The sequence below is a fragment of the Oncorhynchus keta genome, unplaced genomic scaffold (assembly GCF_023373465.1).
Source record: "Oncorhynchus keta strain PuntledgeMale-10-30-2019 unplaced genomic scaffold, Oket_V2 Un_scaffold_245_pilon_pilon, whole genome shotgun sequence".
Taxonomy (NCBI): Eukaryota; Metazoa; Chordata; class Actinopteri; order Salmoniformes; family Salmonidae; genus Oncorhynchus; species Oncorhynchus keta.
Window position 1 is genome coordinate 121037 of NW_026290881.1, and position 8911 is coordinate 129947.

Sequence of the window (8911 nt, forward strand, 5' to 3'; positions counted from 1 at the left end):
GCTGGTCTACTGGGGAATAGGCTGGTCTACTGGGGGATATAGGCTGGTCTACTGGGGGAATAGGCTGGTCTACTGGGGAATAGGCTGGTCTACTGGGGGATATAGGCTGGTCTACTGGGGGGATATAGGCTGGTCTACTGGGGGAATAGGCTGGTCTACTGGGGGATATAGGCTGGTCTACTGGGGGAATAGGCTGGTCTACTGGGGAATAGGCTGGTCTACTGGGGATATAGGGGGATATAGGTTGGTCTACTTGGGGATATAGGCTGGCCTACTGGGGATATAGGCTGGTCTACTGGGGGATATAGGCTGGTCTACTGGGGGATATAGGCTGGTCTACCGGGGGATATAGGCTGGTCTACTGGGGGATATAGGCTGGTCTACTGGGGGAATAGGCTGGTCTACTGGGGGATATAGGCTGGTCTACTGGGGGAATAGGCTGGTCTACTGGGGGAATAGGCTGGTCTACTGGGGAATAGGCTGGTCTACTGGGGGATATAGGCTGGTCTACTGGGGGAATAGGCTGGTCTACTGGGGGATATAGGCTGGTCTACTGGGGGAATAGGCTGGTCTACTGGGGAATATAGGCTGGTCTACTAGGGGATATAGGCTGGTCTACTGGGGAATATAGGCTGGTCTACTGGGGGATATAGGCTGGTCTACTAGGGGATATAGGCTGGTCTACTGGGGAATATAGGCTGGTCTACTGGGGGATATAGGCTGGTCTACTGGGAGATATAGGCTGGTCTACTGGGGGATATAGGCTGGTCTACTGGGGGATATAGGCTGGTCTGGGGATATAGGGGATGTAGGCTGGTCTACTGGGGGGGGGATATAGGCTGGTCTACTTGGGGATATAGGGGGATGTAGGCTGGTCTACTTGGGGATAGGGGGATAGGCTGGTCTACTGGGGATATAGGGGATATAGGCTGGTCTACTGGGGATATAGGGGAATGTAAAATAACATCGGGGATTTCTGGCCCAAATGGCCTGATGTTTGGGGCAAATCCAAAACAACACATGGGGGAGTAACTGCCTCCTTATTTTCCAGTATGGTGGTGGCTGCATCATACGGGTATGCTTGTCATCAAATACTGCCGAGTTTTTCAGGGAAAATAAACAGAACAGAGCTAAGAACAGGCAAAATCCTAGAGGTCTCCGTCTGCTTTTAAACCAGACACTGGGAGGGAATTCACCTTTCAGCAGGACAATAGGCTGAACACATCTACACTGGGGGATCACCTTTCAGCAGGCTGAACACATCTACACTGGGAGATGAATTCACCTTTCAGCAGGACAATAACCTAGAACACATCTACACTGAGATGAATTCACCTTTCAGCAGGACAATAACCTACAACACATCTACACTGGGAGAGGATTCACCTTTCAGCAGGACAATAACCTAGAACACATCTACACTGGGAGATGAATTCACCTTTCAGCAGGACAATAACCTAGAACACATCTACACTGGGAGATGAATTCACCTTTCAGCAGGTCTAACCTAGAACACATCTACACTGGTCTCACTAGGACAATAACCTACAACACAAGACCACATCTACACTGGGAGGATACCTTTCAGCAGGACAATAACCTAGAACACATCTACACTGGGAGATGAATTCACCTTTCAGCAGGACAATAACCTACAACACAAGACCACATCTACACTGGGAGATGAATTCACCTTTCAGCAGGACAATAACCTAGAACACATCTACTGGGAGATGAATCACCTTTCAGCAGGACTAACCTACAACACATCTACACTGGGAGATGAATTCACCTTTCAGCAGGACAATAACCTAGAACACATCTACACTGGGAGATGAATTCACCTTTCAGCAGGACAATAACCTACAACACAAGACCACATCTACACTGGGAGATGAATTCACCTTTCAGCAGGACAATAACCTACAACACAAGGCCACATCTACACTGGGAGATGAATTCACCTTCAGCAGGACAATAACCTGGAACACATCTACACTGGGAGATGATTCACCTTTCAGCAGGACTAACCTAGAACACATCTACACTGGGAGATGAATTCACCTTTCAGCAGGACAATAACCTAGAACACATCTACACTGGGAGTCGAATTCACCTTTCAGCAGGACAATAACCTAGACCACATCTACACTGGGAGGAATTCACCTTTCAGCAGGACAATAACCTACAACACATCTACACTGGGAGATGAATTCACCTTTCAGCAGGACAATAACCTAGAACACATCTACACTGGGAGATGAATTCACCTTTCAGCAGGACAATAACCTAGAACACATCTACACTGGGAGATGAATTCACCTTTCAGCAGGACAATAACCTAGAACACATCTACACTGGGAGATGAATTCACCTTTAGGACAATAACCTACAACACATCTACACTGGGGGAATTCACCTTTCAGCAGGTCAATAACCTAGAACACATCTACACTGGGAGATGAATTCACCTTTCAGCAGGACAATAACCTGAACACATCTACACTGGGAGATGAATTCACCTTTCAGCAGGACAATAACCTAGAACACATCTACACTGGGAGATGAATTCACCTTTCAGCAGGACAATAACCTACAACACATCTACACTGGGAGGATTCACCTTTAGGACAATAACCTAGAACACATCTACACTGGGAGATGAATCACCTTTCAGGGTCAATAACCTACAACACATCTACACTGGGAGATGAATTCACCTTTGGACAATAACCTACAACACAAGACCACATCTACACTGGGAGGAATTCACCTTTCAGCAGGACAATAACCTACAACACAAGACCACATCTACACTGGGAGAGGAATTCACCTTTCAGCAGGACAATAACCTAGAACACATCTACACTGGGAGATGAATTCACCTTTCAGCAGGACAATAACCTACAACACATCTACACTGGGAGAGGAATTCACCTTTCAGCAGGACAATAACCTAAAACACATCTACACTGGGAGATGAATTCACCTTTCAGCAGGACATTAACCTAGAACACATCTACACTGGGAGATGAATTCACCTTTCAGCAGGACAATAACCTAGAACACATCTACACTGGGAGATGAATTCACCTTTCAGCAGGACATTAACCTAGAACACATCTACACTGGGAGCTGGTCACCTTTCAGCAGGACAATAACCTAGAACACATCTACACTGGGAGATGAATTCACCTTTCAGCAGGACAATAACCTAGAACACATCTACACTGGGAGAGGAATTCATTTCAGCAGGACTAACCTACAACACAAGACCACATCTACACTGGGAGATGAATTCACCTTTCAGCAGGACAATAACCTAGAACACATCTACTCAGCAGGACAATAACCTACAACACAAGGCTGGTCTACTGCAGGACAATAACCTAGAACACATCTACACTGGGAGATGAATTCACCTTTCAGCAGGTCAATAACCTACAACACAAGGCCACATCTACACTGGGAGAGGAATTCACCTTTCAACAGGACAATAACCTGGTCTCACCTTTCAGCAGGACAATAACCTACAACACATCTACACTGGGAGATGAATCACCTTCAGTAGGACAATAACCTAGAACACATCTACACTGGGAGATGAATTCACCTTTCAGCAGGACAATAACCTAGAACACATCTACACTGGGAGAGGAATTCACCTTTCAGCAGGACAATAACCTAGAACACATCTACACTGGGAGATGAATTCACCTTTCAGCAGGACAATAACCTAGAACACATCTACACTGGGAGATGAATTCACCTTTCAGCAGGACAATAACCTAGAACACATCTACACTGGGAGATGAATTCACCTTTCAGCAGGACAATAACCTAGAACACATCTACACTGGGAGATGAATTCACCTTTCAGCAGGACAATAACCTAGAACACATCTACACTGGGAGATGAATTCACCTTTCAGCAGGACAATAACCTAGAACACATCTACACTGGGAGATGAATTCACCTTTCAGCAGGACAATAACCTAGAACACATCTACACTGGGAGATGAATTCACCTTTCAACAGGACAATAACCTAGAACACATCTACACTGGGAGATGAAGTCACCTTTCAGCAGGACAATAACCTAGAACACATCTACACTGGGAGATGAATTCACCTTTCAGCAGGACAATAACCTAGAACACATCTACACTGGGAGATGAATTCACCTTTCAGCAGGTCAATAACCTAGAACACATCTACACTGGGAGATGAATTCACCTTTCAGCAGGACAATAACCTAAAACACATCTACACTGGGAGATGAATTCACCTTTCAGCAGGACAATAAGGCTGAATTCACCTTTCAGCAGGACAATAACCTACAACACAAGACCACATCTACACTGGGAGATGAATTCACCTTTCAGCAGGACAATAACCTACAACACATCTACACTGGGAGATGAATTCACCTTTCAGCAGGACAATAACCTACAACACATCTACACTGGGAGATGAATTCACCTTTCAGCAGGACAATAACCTACAACACAAGGCCACATCTACACTGGGAGATGAATTCACCTTTCAGCAGGATAATAACCTAGAACACATCTACACTGGGAGACGAATTCACCTTTCAGCAGGACAATAACCTCCAACACATCTACACTGGGAGATGAATTCACCTTTCAGCAGGACAATAACCTACAACACATCTACACTGGGAGATGAATTCACCTTTCAGCAGGACAATAACCTAGAACACATCTACACTGGGAGATGAATTCACCTTTCAGCAGGACAATAACCTACAACACAAGACCACATCTACACTGGGAGAGGAATTCACCTTTCAGCAGGACAATAACCTACAACACAAGACCACATCTACACTGGGAGAGGAATTCACCTTTCAGCAGGACAATAACCTAGAACACATCTACACTGGGAGATGAATTCACCTTTCAGCAGGACAATAACCTACAACACATCTACACTGGGAGATGAATTCACCTTTCAGCAGGACAATAACCTAGAACACATCTACACTGGGAGATGAATTCACCTTTCAGCAGGACAATAACCTACAACACATCTACACTGGGAGATGAATTCACCTTTCAACAGGACAATAACCTAGAACACATCTACACTGGGAGATGAAGTCACCTTTCAGCAGGACAATAACCTAGAACACATCTACACTGGGAGATGAATTCACCTTTCAGCAGGACAATAACCTAGAACACATCTACACTGGGAGATGAAGTCACCTTTCAGCAGGACAATAACCTAGAACACATCTACACTGGGAGATGAATTCACCTTTCAGCAGGACAATAACCTAGAACACATCTACACTGGGAGATGAATTCACCTTTCAGCAGGACAATAACCTAGAACACATCTACACTGGGAGATGAATTCACCTTTCAGCAGGACAATAACCTAGAACACATCTACACTGGGAGATGAATTCACCTTTCAGCAGGACAATAACCTACAACACATCTACACTGGGAGATGAATTCACCTTTCAGCAGGACAATAACCTAGAACACATCTACACTGGGAGATGAATTCACCTTTCAGCAGGACAATAACCTAGAACACATCTACACTGGGAGATGAATTCACCTTTCAGCAGGACAATAACCTACAACACATCTACACTGGGAGATGAATTCACCTTTCAGCAGGACAATAACCTACAACACAAGACCACATCTACACTGGGAGATGAATTCACCTTTCAGCAGGACAATAACCTAGAACACATCTACACTGGGAGATGAATTCACCTTTCAGCAGGACAATAACCTAGAACACATCTACACTGGGAGAGGAATTCACCTTTCAGCAGGACAATAACCTAGAACACATCTACACTGGGAGATGAATTCACCTTTCAGCAGGACAATAACCTAGAACACATCTACACTGGGAGATGAATTCACCTTTCAGCAGGACAATAACCTAGAACACATCTACACTGGGAGATGAATTCACCTTTCAGCAGGACAATAACCTACAACCCAAGACCACATCTACACTGGGAGATGAATTCACCTTTCAGCAGGACAATAACCTACAACACATCTACACTGGGAGATGAATTCACCTTTCAGCAGGACAATAACCTAGAACACATCTACACTGGGAGATGAATTCACCTTTCAGCAGGACAATAACCTAGAACACATCTACACTGGGAGATGAATTCACCTTTCAGCAGGACAATAACCTAGAACACATCTACACTGGGAGATGAATTCACCTTTCAGCAGGACAATAACCTACAACACATCTACACTGGGAGATGAATTCACCTTTCAGCAGGACAATAACCTAGAACACATCTACACTGGGAGATGAATTCACCTTTCAGCAGGACAATAACCTAGACCACATCTACACTGGGAGATGAATTCACCTTTCAGCAGGACAATAACCTACAACACATCTACACTGGGAGATGAATTCACCTTTCAGCAGGACAATAACCTAGAACACATCTACACTGGGAGATGAATTCACCTTTCAGCAGGACAATAACCTAGAACACATCTACACTGGGAGATGAATTCACCTTTCAGCAGGACAATAACCTAGAACACATCTACACTGGGAGATGAATTCACCTTTCAGCAGGACAATAACCTACAACACAAGACCACATCTACACTGGGAGATGAATTCACCTTTCAGCAGGACAATAACCTAGAACACATCTACACTGGGAGATGAATTCACCTTTCAGCAGGACAATAACCTAGAACACATCTACACTGGGAGATGAATTCACCTTTCAGCAGGACAATAACCTACAACACATCTACACTGGGAGATGAATTCACCTTTCAGCAGGACAATAACCTACAACACATCTACACTGGGAGATGAATTCACCTTTCAGCAGGACAATAACCTAGAACACATCTACACTGGGAGATGAAGTCACCTTTCAGCAGGACAATAACCTAGAACACATCTACACTGGGAGATGAATTCACCTTTCAGCAGGACAATAACCTAGAACACATCTACACTGGGAGATGAATTCACCTTTCAGCAGGACAATAACCTACAACACAAGACCACATCTACACTGGGAGATGAATTCACCTTTCAGCAGGACAATAACCTAGAACACATCTACACTGGGAGATGAATTCACCTTTCAGCAGGACAATAACCTAGAACACATCTACACTGGGAGATGAATTCACCTTTCAGCAGGACAATAACCTAGAACACATCTACACTGGGAGATGAATTCACCTTTCAGCAGGACAATAACCTAGAACACATCTACACTGGGAGATGAATTCACCTTTCAGCAGGACAATAACCTAGAACACATCTACACTGGGAGATGAATTCACCTTTCAGCAGGACAATAACCTACAACACAAGGCCACATCTACACTGGGAGATGAATTCACCTTTCAGCAGGACAATAACCTAGAACACATCTACACTGGGAGATGAATTCACCTTTCAGCAGGACAATAACCTAGAACACATCTACACTGGGAGATGAATTCACCTTTCAGCAGGACAATAACCTAGAACACATCTACACTGGGAGATGAATTCACCTTTCAGCAGGACAATAACCTAGAACACATCTACACTGGGAGATGAATTCACCTTTCAGCAGGACAATAACCTACAACACAAGACCACATCTACACTGGGAGATGAATTCACCTTTCAGCAGGACAATAACCTAGAACACATCTACACTGGGAGATGAATTCACCTTTCAGCAGGACAATAACCTAGAACACATCTACACTGGGAGATGAATTCACCTTTCAGCAGGACAATAACCTAGAACACATCTACACTGGGAGATGAATTCACCTTTCAGCAGGACAATAACCTAGAACACATCTACACTGGGAGATGAATTCACCTTTCAGCAGGACAATAACCTAGAACACATCTACACTGGGAGATGAATTCACCTTTCAGCAGGACAATAACCTACAACACATCTACACTGGGAGATGAATTCACCTTTCAGCAGGACAATAACCTAGAACACATCTACACTGGGAGATGAATTCACCTTTCAGCAGGACAATAACCTAGAACACATCTACACTGGGAGATGAATTCACCTTTCAGCAGGACAATAACCTAGAACACATCTACACTGGGAGATGAATTCACCTTTCAGCAGGACAATAACCTAAAACACATCTACACTGGGAGATGAATTCACCTTTCAGCAGGACAATAACCTAGAACACATCTACACTGGGAGATGAATTCACCTTTCAGCAGGACAATAACCTACAACACATCTACACTGGGAGATGAATTCACCTTTCAGCAGGACAATAACCTACAACACATCTACACTGGGAGATGAATTCACCTTTCAGCAGGACAATAACCTACAACACAAGGCCACATCTACACTGGGAGATGAATTCACCTTTCAGCAGGACAATAACCTAGAACACATCTACACTGGGAGATGAATTCACCTTTCAGCAGGACAATAACCTACAACACAAGGCCACATCTACACTGGGAGATGAATTCACCTTTCAGCAGGACAATAACCTACAACACATCTACACTGGGAGATGAATTCACCTTTCAGCAGGACAATAACCTACAACACATCTACACTGGGAGATGAATTCACCTTTCAGCAGGACAATAACCTACAACACCAAGACCACATCTACACTGGGAGATGAATTCACCTTTACTTACAAAGAAGACATCGAATGTTCTTGAGTTGCCTAGTTACAGTTTGTACTTAAATCGGCTTGAAAATCTATGGCTTGACTTGGAAATGGCTGTCTAGCGATGATCAACAACAAACTTGACAGAGCTTGAAGAATTTTAATAAGAATAATCCACGTTTGCAAAGCTCTTAGATATTTATCCAGAAAGAGTCAACAGCTGTAATCGCTGCCGAAGGTG